Here is a 14,643-nt window from a genome sequence, read left to right on the forward strand (position 1 = left end):
CCAGAGGTGGTGGCTTGGCACGCCACGTGACGGAGAGGATCGCTATTTCACCTCCTCTCTTGCTGTCTGCTGTCTTTCTTCTCCAGAGGTGGTGGCTTGGCACGCCACGTGACGGAGAGGAGCGCTATTTCACCTCCTCTCTTGCTTCTCCAGAGGTGGTGGCTTGGTACGCCACGTGACGGAGAGGAGCGCTATTTCACCTCCTCTCTTGCTCTCTGCTGTCTTTCTTCTCCAGAGGTGGTGGCTTGGCACGCCACGTGACGGAGAGGAGCGCTATTTCACCTCCTCTCTTGCTTCTCCAGAGGTGGTGGCTTGGCACGCCACGTGACGGAGAGGAGCGCTATTTCACCTCCTCTCTTTCTTCTCCAGAGGTGGTGGCTTGGCACGCCATGTGACGGAGAGGAGCGCTATTTCACCTCCTCTCTTGCTGTCTGCTGTCTTTCTTCTCCAGACGTGGTGGCTTGGCACGCCACGTGACGGAGGGGAGCGCTATTTCACCTCCTCTCTTGCTTCTCCAGAGGTGGTGGCTTGGCACGCCACGTGACGGAGAGGAGAGCTATTTCACCTCCTCTCTTGCTGTCTGCTGTCTTTCTTCTCCAGAGGTGGTGGCTTGGCACGCCACGTGACGGAGAGGAGCGCTATTTCACCTCCTCTCTTGCTGTCTGCTGTCTTTCTTCTCCAGAGGTGGTGGCTTGGCACGCCACGTGACGGAGAGGAGCGCTATTTCACCTCCTCTCTTGCTTCTCCAGAGGTGGTGGCTTGGCACGCCACGTGACGGAGAGGAGCGCTATTTCACCTCCTCTCTTGCTGTCTTTGTCTTTCTTCTCCAGAGGTGGTGACTTGGCACGCCACATGAGGGAGAGGAGCGCTATTTCACCTCCTCTCTTGCTTCTCCAGAGGTGGTGGCTTGGCACGCCACGTGACGGAGAGGAGCGCTATTTCACCTCCTCTCTTGCTTCTCCAGAGGTGGTGGCTTGGCACGCCACGTGACGGAGAGGAGCGCTATTTCACCTCCTCTCTTGCTGTCTGCTGTCTTTCTTATCCAGAGGTGGTGGCTTGGCACGCCACGTGATGGAGAGGAGCGCTATTTCACCTCCTCTCTTGCTGTCTGCTGTCTTTCTTCTCCAGAGGTGGTGGCTTGGCACGCCACGTGACGGAGAGGAGCGATATTTCACCTCCTCTCTTGCTTCTCCAGAGGTGGTGGCTTGGAACACCACGTGACGGAGAGGAGCGCTATTTCACCTCCTCTCTTGCTGTCTGCTGTCTTTCTTCTCCAGAGGTGGTGGCTTGGCACGCCACGTGACGGAGAGGAGCGATATTTCACCTCCTCTCTTGCTTCTCCAGAGGTGGTGGCTTGGCACGCCACGTGACGGAGAGGAGCCCTATTTCACCTCCTCTCTTGCTTCTCCAGAGGTGGTGGCTTGGCACGCCACGTGACGGAGAGGAGCGCTATTTCACCTCCTCTCTTGCTGTCTGCTGTCTTTCTTCTCCAGACGTGGTGGCTTGGCACGCCACGTGACGGAGAGGAGCGCTATTTCACCTCCTCTCTTGCTTCTCCAGAGGTGGTGGCTTGGCACGCCACGTGACGGAGAGGAGCGCTATTTCACCTCCTCTCTTGCTGTCTGCTGTCTTTCTTCTCCAGAGGTGGTGGCTTGGCACGCCACGTGACGGAGAGGAGCCCTATTTCACTTCCTCTCTTGCTTCTCCAGAGGTGGTGGCTTGGCACGCCACGTGATGGAGAGGAGCGCTATTTCACCTCCTCTCTTGCTTCTCCAGAGGTGGTGGCTTGGCACGCCACGTGACGGAGAGGAGCGCTATTTCACCTCCTCTCTTGCTGTCTGCTGTCTTTCTTCTCCAGAGGTGGTGACTTGGCACGCCATGTGATGGAGAGGAGCGCAATTTCACCTCCTCTCTTGCTGTCTGCTGTCTTTCTTCTCCAGAGGTGGTGACTTGGCACGCCACGTGACGGAGAGGTGTTAGGTACAAAACCTGCAAGAATGAAAAGAGAGACAACCCCAGTATCGAGAGCAATAAAGAGTCAAAACAATAAGTCAGCTTGTACAAGGACAGAGAAATGAATTCACCTCAGGAGCTGAAGTTCACCGATCTGCCCCGATCTTCATTTCTCTGCCCCGTTTTATTCAAAGTTAGAGTAGGCGGTTACATTTTCATACACAGACAAAGCAGGTTAACACTGGCCTGTGTGTGTGTGTGTGTGTGTGTGTGTGTGTGTGTGTGTGTGGGGGGGGGGGGGGGTGTGTGAGTGGTTACACTTCTATATGGTTCACACAGTTGAAGCAGGAGTCTCAGATAGGATGTCCCCCGGCCCAGAGGCCAGAGACCTTGAAGAGTCTCAGAGTGGTACAGTTTCAATAATACAAAGACTCGTGCCCTTGCAGGTGTGAAACAGTGAACAGTGGTTATAATAGACATGCATGAACAACGATAACTTACAAAATGTTAATTCCCATTATATCAAGTCCTAATAATAAACATAAAGTACAAATTTACCTAACAGAGGAGCGCTATTTCACCTCCTCTCTTGCTGTCTGCTGTCTTTCTTCTCCAGAGGTGGTGGCTTGGCACGCCACGTGACGGAGAGGAGCGCTATTTCACCTCCTCTCTTGCTGTCTGCTGTCTTTCTTCTCCAGAGGTGGTGGCTTGGCACGCCACGTGACGGAGAGGAGCGCTATTTCACCTCCTCTCTTGCTGTCTGCTGTCTTTCTTCTCCAGAGGTGGTGGCTTGGCACGCCACTTGACGGAGAGGAGCGCTATTTCACCTCCTCTCTTGCTTCTCCAGAGGTGGTGGCTTGGCACGCCACGTGACGGAGAGGAGCGCTATTTCACCTCCTCTCTTTCTTCTCCAGAGGTGGTGGCTTGGCACGCCATGTGACGGAGAGGAGCGCTATTTCACCTCCTCTCTTTCTTCTCCAGAGGTGGTGGCTTGGCACGCCACGTGACGGAGAGGAGCGCTATTTCACCTCCTCTCTTGCTTCTCCAGAGGTGGTGGCTTGGCACGCCACGTGACGGAGAGGAGCGCTATTTCACCTCCTCTCTTGCTTCTCCAGAGGTGGTGGCTTGGCACGCCACGTGACGGAGAGGAGCGCTATTTCACCTCCTCTCTTGCTGTCTGCTGTCTTTCTTCTCCAGACGTGGTGGCTTGGCACGCCATGTGATGGAGAGGAGCGCTATTTCACCTCCTCTCTTGCTGTCTGCTGTCTTTCTTCTCCAGACGTGGTGGCTTGGCACGCCACGTGACGGAGGGGAGCGCTATTTCACCTCCTCTCTTGCTTCTCCAGAGGTGGTGGCTTGGCACGCCACGTGACGGAGAGGAGCGCTATTTCACCTCCTCTCTTGCTGTCTGCTGTCTTTCTCCTCCAGAGGTGGTGGCTTGGCACGCCACGTGACGGAGAGGAGCACTATTTCACCTCCTCTCTTGCTTCTCCAGAGGTGGTGGCTTGGTACGCCACGTGACGGAGAGGAGCGCTATTTCACCTCCTCTCTTGCTCTCTGCTGTCTTTCTTCTCCAGAGGTGGTGGCTTGGCACGCCACGTGACGGAGAGGAGCGCTATTTCACCTCCTCTCTTGCTTCTCCAGAGGTGGTGGCTTGGCACGCCACGTGACGGAGAGGATCGCTATTTCACCTCCTCTCTTGCTGTCTGCTGTCTTTCTTCTCCAGAGGTGGTGGCTTGGCACGCCACGTGACGGAGAGGAGCGCTATTTCACCTCCTCTCTTGCTTCTCCAGAGGTGGTGGCTTGGTACGCCACGTGACGGAGAGGAGCGCTATTTCACCTCCTCTCTTGCTCTCTGCTGTCTTTCTTCTCCAGAGGTGGTGGCTTGGCACGCCACGTGACGGAGAGGAGCGCTATTTCACCTCCTCTCTTGCTTCTCCAGAGGTGGTGGCTTGGCACGCCACGTGACGGAGAGGAGCGCTATTTCACCTCCTCTCTTTCTTCTCCAGAGGTGGTGGCTTGGCACGCCATGTGACGGAGAGGAGCGCTATTTCACCTCCTCTCTTGCTGTCTGCTGTCTTTCTTCTCCAGACGTGGTGGCTTGGCACGCCACGTGACGGAGGGGAGCGCTATTTCACCTCCTCTCTTGCTTCTCCAGAGGTGGTGGCTTGGCACGCCACGTGACGGAGAGGAGAGCTATTTCACCTCCTCTCTTGCTGTCTGCTGTCTTTCTTCTCCAGAGGTGGTGGCTTGGCACGCCACGTGACGGAGAGGAGCGCTATTTCACCTCCTCTCTTGCTGTCTGCTGTCTTTCTTCTCCAGAGGTGGTGGCTTGGCACGCCACGTGACGGAGAGGAGCGCTATTTCACCTCCTCTCTTGCTTCTCCAGAGGTGGTGGCTTGGCACGCCACGTGACGGAGAGGAGCGCTATTTCACCTCCTCTCTTGCTGTCTTTGTCTTTCTTCTCCAGAGGTGGTGACTTGGCACGCCACATGAGGGAGAGGAGCGCTATTTCACCTCCTCTCTTGCTTCTCCAGAGGTGGTGGCTTGGCACGCCACGTGACGGAGAGGAGCGCTATTTCACCTCCTCTCTTGCTTCTCCAGAGGTGGTGGCTTGGCACGCCACGTGACGGAGAGGAGCGCTATTTCACCTCCTCTCTTGCTGTCTGCTGTCTTTCTTATCCAGAGGTGGTGGCTTGGCACGCCACGTGATGGAGAGGAGCGCTATTTCACCTCCTCTCTTGCTGTCTGCTGTCTTTCTTCTCCAGAGGTGGTGGCTTGGCACGCCACGTGACGGAGAGGAGCGATATTTCACCTCCTCTCTTGCTTCTCCAGAGGTGGTGGCTTGGAACACCACGTGACGGAGAGGAGCGCTATTTCACCTCCTCTCTTGCTGTCTGCTGTCTTTCTTCTCCAGAGGTGGTGGCTTGGCACGCCACGTGACGGAGAGGAGCGATATTTCACCTCCTCTCTTGCTTCTCCAGAGGTGGTGGCTTGGCACGCCACGTGACGGAGAGGAGCCCTATTTCACCTCCTCTCTTGCTTCTCCAGAGGTGGTGGCTTGGCACGCCACGTGACGGAGAGGAGCGCTATTTCACCTCCTCTCTTGCTGTCTGCTGTCTTTCTTCTCCAGACGTGGTGGCTTGGCACGCCACGTGACGGAGAGGAGCGCTATTTCACCTCCTCTCTTGCTTCTCCAGAGGTGGTGGCTTGGCACGCCACGTGACGGAGAGGAGCGCTATTTCACCTCCTCTCTTGCTGTCTGCTGTCTTTCTTCTCCAGAGGTGGTGGCTTGGCACGCCACGTGACGGAGAGGAGCCCTATTTCACTTCCTCTCTTGCTTCTCCAGAGGTGGTGGCTTGGCACGCCACGTGATGGAGAGGAGCGCTATTTCACCTCCTCTCTTGCTTCTCCAGAGGTGGTGGCTTGGCACGCCACGTGACGGAGAGGAGCGCTATTTCACCTCCTCTCTTGCTGTCTGCTGTCTTTCTTCTCCAGAGGTGGTGACTTGGCACGCCATGTGATGGAGAGGAGCGCAATTTCACCTCCTCTCTTGCTGTCTGCTGTCTTTCTTCTCCAGAGGTGGTGACTTGGCACGCCACGTGACGGAGAGGTGTTAGGTACAAAACCTGCAAGAATGAAAAGAGAGACAACCCCAGTATCGAGAGCAATAAAGAGTCAAAACAATAAGTCAGCTTGTACAAGGACAGAGAAATGAATTCACCTCAGGAGCTGAAGTTCACCGATCTGCCCCGATCTTCATTTCTCTGCCCCGTTTTATTCAAAGTTAGAGTAGGCGGTTACATTTTCATACACAGACAAAGCAGGTTAACACTGGCCTGTGTGTGTGTGTGTGTGTGTGTGTGTGTGTGTGTGTGTGTGTGTGTGGGGGGGGGGGTGTGTGAGTGGTTACACTTCTATATGGTTCACACAGTTGAAGCAGGAGTCTCAGATAGGATGTCCCCCGGCCCAGAGGCCAGAGACCTTGAAGAGTCTCAGAGTGGTACAGTTTCAATAATACAAAGACTCGTGCCCTTGCAGGTGTGAAACAGTGAACAGTGGTTATAATAGACATGCATGAACAACGATAATTTACAAAATGTTAATTCCCATTATATCAAGTACTAATAATAAACATAAAGTACAAATTTACCTAACAGAGGAGCGCTATTTCACCTCCTCTCTTGCTGTCTGCTGACTTTCTTCTCCAGAGGTGGTGGCTTGGCACGCCACGTGACGGAGAGGAGCGCTATTTCACCTCCTCTCTTGCTGTCTGCTGTCTTTCTTCTCCAGAGGTGGTGGCTTGGCACGCCACGTGACGGAGAGGAGCGCTATTTCACCTCCTCTCTTGCTGTCTGCTGTCTTTCTTCTCCAGAGGTGGTGGCTTGGCACGCCACATGATGGAGAGGAGCGCTATTTCACCTCCTCTCTTGCTGTCTGCTGTCTTTCTTCTCCAGAGGTGGTGGCTTGGCACGCCACGTGACGGAGAGGAGCGCTATTTCACCTCCTCTCTTGCTTCTCCAGAGGTGGTGGCTTGGCACGCCACGTGACGGAGAGGAGCGCTATTTCACCTCCTCTCTTGCTGTCTGCTGTCTTTCTTCTCCAGAGGTGGTGGCTTGGCACGCCACGTGACGGAGGGGAGCGCTATTTCACCTCCTCTCTTGCTGTCTGCTGTCTTTCTTCTCCAGAGGTGGTGGCTTGGCACGCCACGTGACGGAGGGGAGCGCTATTTCACCTCCTCTCTTGCTGTCTGCTGTCTTTCTTCTCCAGAGGTGGTGGCTTGGCACGCCACGTGACGGAGGGGAGCGCTATTTCACCTCCTCTCTTGCTTCTCCAGAGGTGGTGGCTTGGCACGCCACGTGACGGAGAGGAGCGCTATTTCACCTCCTCTCTTGCTTCTCCAGAGGTGGTGGCTTGGCACGCCACGTGACGGAGAGGAGCGCTATTTCACCTCCTCTCTTGCTGTCTGCTGTCTTTCTTCTCCAGAGGTGGTGGCTTGGCACGCCACGTGACGGAGGGGAGCGCTATTTCACCTCCTCTCTTGCTTCTCCAGAGGTGGTGGCTTGGCACGCCACGTGACGGAGAGGAGCGCTGTTTCACCTCCTCTCTTGCTTCTCCAGAGGTGGTGACTTGGCACGCCACGTGACGGAGAGGAGCGCTATTTCACCTCCTCTCTTGCTGTCTTTGTCTTTCTTCTCCAGAGGTGGTGACTTGGCACGCCACGTGACGGAGAGGAGCGCTATTTCACCTCCTCTCTTGCTTCTCCAGAGGTGGTGGCTTGGCACGCCACATGACGGAGAGGAGCGCTGTTTCACCTCCTCTCTTGCTGTCTGCTGTCTTTATTCTCCAGAGGTGGTGACTTGGCACGCCACGTGATGGAGAGGAGCACTATTTCACCTCCTCTCTTGCTGTCTGCTGTCTTTCTTCTCCAGAGGTGGTGGCTTGGCACGCCACGTGACGGAGAGGAGCGCTATTTCACCTCCTCTCTTGCTGTCTGCTGTCTTTATTCTCCAGAGGTGGTGACTTGGCACGCCACGTGATGGAGAGGAGCGCAATTTCACCTCCTCTCTTGCTGTCTGCTGTCTTTCTTCTCCAGAGGTGGTGACTTGGCACGCCACGTGACGGAGAGGTGTTAGGTACAAAACCTGCAAGAATGAAAAGAGAGACAACCCCAGTATCGAGAGCAATAAAGAGTCAAAACAATAAGTCAGCTTGTACAAGGACAGAGAAATGAATTCACCTCAGGAGCTGAAGTTCACCGATCTGCCCCGATCTTCATTTCTCTGCCCCGTTTTATTCAAAGTTAGAGTAGGCGGTTACATTTTCATACACAGACAAAGCAGGTTAACACTGGCCTGTGTGTGTGTGTGTGTGTGTGTGTGTGTGTGTGTGTGTGTGTGTGTGTGTGTGTGTGTGTGTGTGTGTGTGTGTGTGTGTGTGGGGGGGGGGGGGGGGGGGGGGGGTGTGTGTGTGAGTGGTTACACTTCTATATGGTTCACACAGTTGAAGCAGGAGTCTCAGATAGGATGTCCCCCGGCCCAGAGGCCAGAGACCTTGAAGAGTCTCAGAGTGGTACAGTTTCAATAATACAAAGACTCGTGCCCTTGCAGGTGTGAAACAGTGAACAGTGGTTATATTAGACATGCATGAACAACGATAACTTACAAAATGTTAATTCCCATTATATCAAGTACTAATAATAAACATAAAGTACAAATTTACCTAACAGAGGAGCGGTATTTCACCTCCTCTCTTGCTGTCTGCTGTCTTTCTTCTCCAGAGGTGGTGGCTTGGCACGCCACTTGACGGAGAGGAGCGCTATTTCACCTCCTCTCTTGCTTCTCCAGAGGTGGTGGCTTGGCACGCCACGTGACGGAGAGGAGCGCTATTTCACCTCCTCTCTTTCTTCTCCAGAGGTGGTGGCTTGGCACGCCACGTGACGGAGAGGAGCGCTATTTCACCTCCTCTCTTTCTTCTCCAGAGGTGGTGGCTTGGCACGCCACGTGACGGAGAGGAGCGCTATTTCACCTCCTCTCTTGCTTCTCCAGAGGTGGTGGCTTGGCACGCCACGTGACGGAGAGGAGCGCTATTTCACCTCCTCTCTTGCTTCTCCAGAGGTGGTGGCTTGGCACGCCACGTGACGGAGAGGAGCGCTATTTCACCTCCTCTCTTGCTGTCTGCTGTCTTTCTTCTCCAGACGTGGTGGCTTGGCACGCCACGTGACGGAGGGGAGCGCTATTTCACCTCCTCTCTTGCTTCTCCAGAGGTGGTGGCTTGGCACGCCACGTGACGGAGAGGAGCGCTATTTCACCTCCTCTCTTGCTGTCTGCTGTCTTTCTCCTCCAGAGGTGGTGGCTTGGCACGCCACGTGACGGAGAGGAGCACTATTTCACCTCCTCTCTTGCTTCTCCAGAGGTGGTGGCTTGGTACGCCACGTGACGGAGAGGAGCGCTATTTCACCTCCTCTCTTGCTCTCTGCTGTCTTTCTTCTCCAGAGGTGGTGGCTTGGCACGCCACGTGACGGAGAGGAGCGCTATTTCACCTCCTCTCTTGCTTCTCCAGAGGTGGTGGCTTGGCACGCCACGTGACGGAGAGGATCGCTATTTCACCTCCTCTCTTGCTGTCTGCTGTCTTTCTTCTCCAGAGGTGGTGGCTTGGCACGCCACGTGACGGAGAGGAGCGCTATTTCACCTCCTCTCTTGCTTCTCCAGAGGTGGTGGCTTGGTACGCCACGTGACGGAGAGGAGCGCTATTTCACCTCCTCTCTTGCTCTCTGCTGTCTTTCTTCTCCAGAGGTGGTGGCTTGGCACGCCACGTGACGGAGAGGAGCGCTATTTCACCTCCTCTCTTGCTTCTCCAGAGGTGGTGGCTTGGCACGCCACGTGACGGAGAGGAGCGCTATTTCACCTCCTCTCTTGCTGTCTGCTGTCTTTCTTCTCCAGAGGTGGTGGCTTGGCACGCCACGTGACGGAGAGGAGCGCTATTTCACCTCCTCTCTTGCTGTCTGCTGTCTTTCTTCTCCAGAAGTGGTGGCTTGGCACGCCACGTGACGGAGAGGAGCGCTATTTCACCTCCTCTCTTGCTTCTCCAGAGGTGGTGGCTTGGCACGCCACGTGACGGAGAGGAGCGCTATTTCACCTCCTCTCTTTCTTCTCCAGAGGTGGTGGCTTGGCACGCCATGTGACGGAGAGGAGCGCTATTTCACCTCCTCTCTTGCTGTCTGCTGTCTTTCTTCTCCAGACGTGGTGGCTTGGCACGCCACGTGACGGAGGGGAGCGCTATTTCACCTCCTCTCTTGCTTCTCCAGAGGTGGTGGCTTGGCACGCCACGTGACGGAGAGGAGAGCTATTTCACCTCCTCTCTTGCTGTCTGCTGTCTTTCTTCTCCAGACGTGGTGGCTTGGCACGCCACGTGACGGAGGGGAGCGCTATTTCACCTCCTCTCTTGCTTCTCCAGAGGTGGTGGCTTGGCACGCCACGTGACGGAGAGGAGAGCTATTTCACCTCCTCTCTTGCTGTCTGCTGTCTTTCTTCTCCAGAGGTGGTGGCTTGGCACGCCACGTGACGGAGAGGAGCGCTATTTCACCTCCTCTCTTGCTGTCTGCTGTCTTTCTTCTCCAGAGGTGGTGGCTTGGCACGCCACGTGACGGAGAGGAGCGCTATTTCACCTCCTCTCTTGCTTCTCCAGAGGTGGTGGCTTGGCACGCCACGTGACGGAGAGGAGCGCTATTTCACCTCCTCTCTTGCTGTCTTTGTCTTTCTTCTCCAGAGGTGGTGACTTGGCACGCCACATGAGGGAGAGGAGCGCTATTTCACCTCCTCTCTTGCTTCTCCAGAGGTGGTGGCTTGGCACGCCACGTGACGGAGAGGAGCGCTATTTCACCTCCTCTCTTGCTTCTCCAGAGGTGGTGGCTTGGCACGCCACGTGACGGAGAGGAGCGCTATTTCACCTCCTCTCTTGCTGTCTGCTGTCTTTCTTATCTAGAGGTGGTGGCTTGGCACGCCACGTGACGGAGAGGAGCGCTATTTCACCTCCTCTCTTGCTGTCTGCTGTCTTTCTTCTCCAGAGGTGGTGGCTTGGCACGCCACGTGACGGAGAGGAGCGATATTTCACCTCCTCTCTTGCTTCTCCAGAGGTGGTGGCTTGGAACACCACGTGACGGAGAGGAGCGCTATTTCACCTCCTCTCTTGCTGTCTGCTGTCTTTCTTCTCCAGAGGTGGTGGCTTGGCACGCCACGTGACGGAGAGGAGCGATATTTCACCTCCTCTCTTGCTTCTCCAGAGGTGGTGGCTTGGCACGCCACGTGACGGAGAGGAGCCCTATTTCACCTCCTCTCTTGCTTCTCCAGAGGTGGTGGCTTGGCACGCCACGTGACGGAGAGGAGCGCTATTTCACCTCCTCTCTTGCTGTCTGCTGTCTTTCTTCTCCAGACGTGGTGGCTTGGCACGCCACGTGACGGAGAGGAGCGCTATTTCACCTCCTCTCTTGCTTCTCCAGAGGTGGTGGCTTGGCACGCCACGTGACGGAGAGGAGCGCTATTTCACCTCCTCTCTTGCTGTCTGCTGTCTTTCTTCTCCAGAGGTGGTGGCTTGGCACGCCACGTGACGGAGAGGAGCCCTATTTCACTTCCTCTCTTGCTTCTCCAGAGGTGGTGGCTTGGCACGCCACGTGATGGAGAGGAGCGCTATTTCACCTCCTCTCTTGCTTCTCCAGAGGTGGTGGCTTGGCACGCCACGTGACGGAGAGGAGCGCTATTTCACCTCCTCTCTTGCTGTCTGCTGTCTTTCTTCTCCAGAGGTGGTGACTTGGCACGCCATGTGATGGAGAGGAGCGCAATTTCACCTCCTCTCTTGCTGTCTGCTGTCTTTCTTCTCCAGAGGTGGTGACTTGGCACGCCACGTGACGGAGAGGTGTTAGGTACAAAACCTGCAAGAATGAAAAGAGAGACAACCCCAGTATCGAGAGCAATAAAGAGTCAAAACAATAAGTCAGCTTGTACAAGGACAGAGAAATGAATTCACCTCAGGAGCTGAAGTTCACCGATCTGCCCCGATCTTCATTTCTCTGCCCCGTTTTATTCAAAGTTAGAGTAGGCGGTTACATTTTCATACACAGACAAAGCAGGTTAACACTGGCCTGTGTGTGTGTGTGTGTGTGTGTGTGTGTGTGTGTGTGTGTGGGGGGGGGGGGGGGGTGTGTGAGTGGTTACACTTCTATATGGTTCACACAGTTGAAGCAGGAGTCTCAGATAGGATGTCCCCCGGCCCAGAGGCCAGAGACCTTGAAGAGTCTCAGAGTGGTACAGTTTCAATAATACAAAGACTCGTGCCCTTGCAGGTGTGAAACAGTGAACAGTGGTTATAATAGACATGCATGAACAACGATAATTTACAAAATGTTAATTCCCATTATATCAAGTACTAATAATAAACATAAAGTACAAATTTACCTAACAGAGGAGCGCTATTTCACCTCCTCTCTTGCTGTCTGCTGTCTTTCTTCTCCAGAGGTGGTGGCTTGGCACGCCACGTGACGGAGAGGAGCGCTATTTCACCTCCTCTCTTGCTGTCTGCTGACTTTCTTCTCCAGAGGTGGTGGCTTGGCACGCCACGTGACGGAGAGGAGCGCTATTTCACCTCCTCTCTTGCTGTCTGCTGTCTTTCTTCTCCAGAGGTGGTGGCTTGGCACGCCACGTGACGGAGAGGAGCGCTATTTCACCTCCTCTCTTGCTGTCTGCTGTCTTTCTTCTCCAGAGGTGGTGGCTTGGCACGCCACATGATGGAGAGGAGCGCTATTTCACCTCCTCTCTTGCTGTCTGCTGTCTTTCTTCTCCAGAGGTGGTGGCTTGGCACGCCACGTGACGGAGAGGAGCGCTATTTCACCTCCTCTCTTGCTTCTCCAGAGGTGGTGGCTTGGCACGCCACGTGACGGAGAGGAGCGCTATTTCACCTCCTCTCTTGCTTCTCCAGAGGTGGTGGCTTGGCACGCCACGTGACGGAGAGGAGCGCTATTTCACCTCCTCTCTTGCTTCTCCAGAGGTGGTGGCTTGGCACGCCACGTGATGGAGAGGAGCGCTATTTCACCTCCTCTCTTGCTTCTCCAGAGGTGGTGGCTTGGCACGCCACGTGACGGAGAGGAGCGCTATTTCACCTCCTCTCTTGCTGTCTGCTGTCTTTCTTCTCCAGAGGTGGTGGCTTGGCACGCCACGTGACGGAGAGGAGCGCTATTTCACCTCCTCTCTTTCTTCTCCAGAGGTGGTGGCTTGGCACGCCACGTGACGGAGAGGAGCGCTATGTCACCTCCTCTCTTTCTTCTCCAGAGGTGGTGGCTTGGCACGCCACGTGACGGAGAGGAGCACTATTTCACCTCCTCTCTTGCTGTCTGCTGTCTTTCTTCTCCAGAGGTGGTGGCTTGGCACGCCACGTGACGGAGAGGAGCGCTATTTCACCTCCTCTCTTGCTGTCTGCTGTCTTTATTCTCCAGAGGTGGTGACTTGGCACGCCACGTGATGGAGAGGAGCGCAATTTCACCTCCTCTCTTGCTGTCTGCTGTCTTTCTTCTCCAGAGGTGGTGACTTGGCACGCCACGTGACGGAGAGGTGTTAGGTACAAAACCTGCAAGAATGAAAAGAGAGACAACCCCAGTATCGAGAGCAATAAAGAGTCAAAACAATAAGTCAGCTTGTACAAGGACAGAGAAATGAATTCACCTCAGGAGCTGAAGTTCACCGATCTGCCCCGATCTTCATTTCTCTGCCCCGTTTTATTCAAAGTTAGAGTAGGCGGTTACATTTTCATACACAGACAAAGCAGGTTAACACTGGCCTGTGTGTGTGTGTGTGTGTGTGTGTGTGTGTGTGTGTGTGTGTGTGTGTGTGTGTGTGTGTGTGTGTGTGTGTGTGTGTGTGTGTGTGTGGGGGGGGGGGGGGGTGTGTGAGTGGTTACACTTCTATATGGTTCACACAGTTGAAGCAGGAGTCTCAGATAGGATGTCCCCCGGCCCAGAGGCCAGAGACCTTGAAGAGTCTCAGAGTGGTACAGTTTCAATAATACAAAGACTCGTGCCCTTGCAGGTGTGAAACAGTGAACAGTGGTTATAATAGACATGCATGAACAACGATAACTTACAAAATGTTAATTCCCATTATATCAAGTACTAATAATAAACATAAAGTACAAATTTACCTAACAGAGGAGCGTTATTTCACCTCCTCTCTTGCTGTCTGCTGTCTTGCTTCTCCAGAGGTGGTGGCTTGGCACGCCACGTGACGGAGAGGAGCGCTATTTCACCTCCTCTCTTGCTGTCTGCTGTCTTTCTTCTCCAGAGGTGGTGGCTTGGCACGCCACGTGACGGAGAGGAGCGCTATTTCACCTCCTCTCTTGCTGTCTGCTGTCTTTCTTCTCCAGAGGTGGTGGCTTGGCACGCCAAATGATGGAGAGGAGCGCTATTTCACCTCCTCTCTTGCTTCTCCAGAGGTGGTGGCTTGGCACGCCACGTGACGGAGAGGAGCGCTATTTCACCTCCTCTCTTGCTTCTCCAGAGGTGGTGGCTTGGCACGCCACGTGACGGAGAGGAGCGCTATTTCACCTCCTCTCTTGCTTCTCCAGAGGTGGTGGCTTGGCACGCCACGTGACGGAGAGGAGCGCTATTTCACCTCCTCTCTTGCTTCTCCAGAGGTGGTGGCTTGGCACGCCACGTGACGGAGAGGAGCGCTATTTCACCTCCTCTCTTGCTGTCTGCTGTCTTTCTTCTCCAGACGTGGTGGCTTGGCACGCCACGTGACGGAGGGGAGCGCTATTTCACCTCCTCTCTTGCTTCTCCAGAGGTGGTGGCTTGGCACGCCACGTGACGGAGAGGAGCGCTATTTCACCTCCTCTCTTGCTGTCTGCTGTCTTTCTCCTCCATAGGTGGTGGCTTGGCACGCCACGTGACGGAGAGGAGCACTATTTCACCTCCTCTCTTGCTTCTCCAGAGGTGGTGGCTTGGTACGCCACGTGACGGAGAGGAGCGCTATTTCACCTCCTCTCTTGCTCTCTGCTGTCTTTCTTCTCCAGAGGTGGTGGCTTGGCACGCCACGTGACGGAGAGGAGCGCTATTTCACCTCCTCTCTTGCTTCTCCAGAGGTGGTGGCTTGGCACGCCACGTGACGGAGAGGATCGCTATTTCACCTCCTCTCTTGCTGTCTGCTG

The sequence above is a fragment of the Blennius ocellaris genome (assembly GCF_963422515.1).
Source record: "Blennius ocellaris genome assembly, chromosome: 3".
Taxonomy (NCBI): Eukaryota; Metazoa; Chordata; class Actinopteri; order Blenniiformes; family Blenniidae; genus Blennius; species Blennius ocellaris.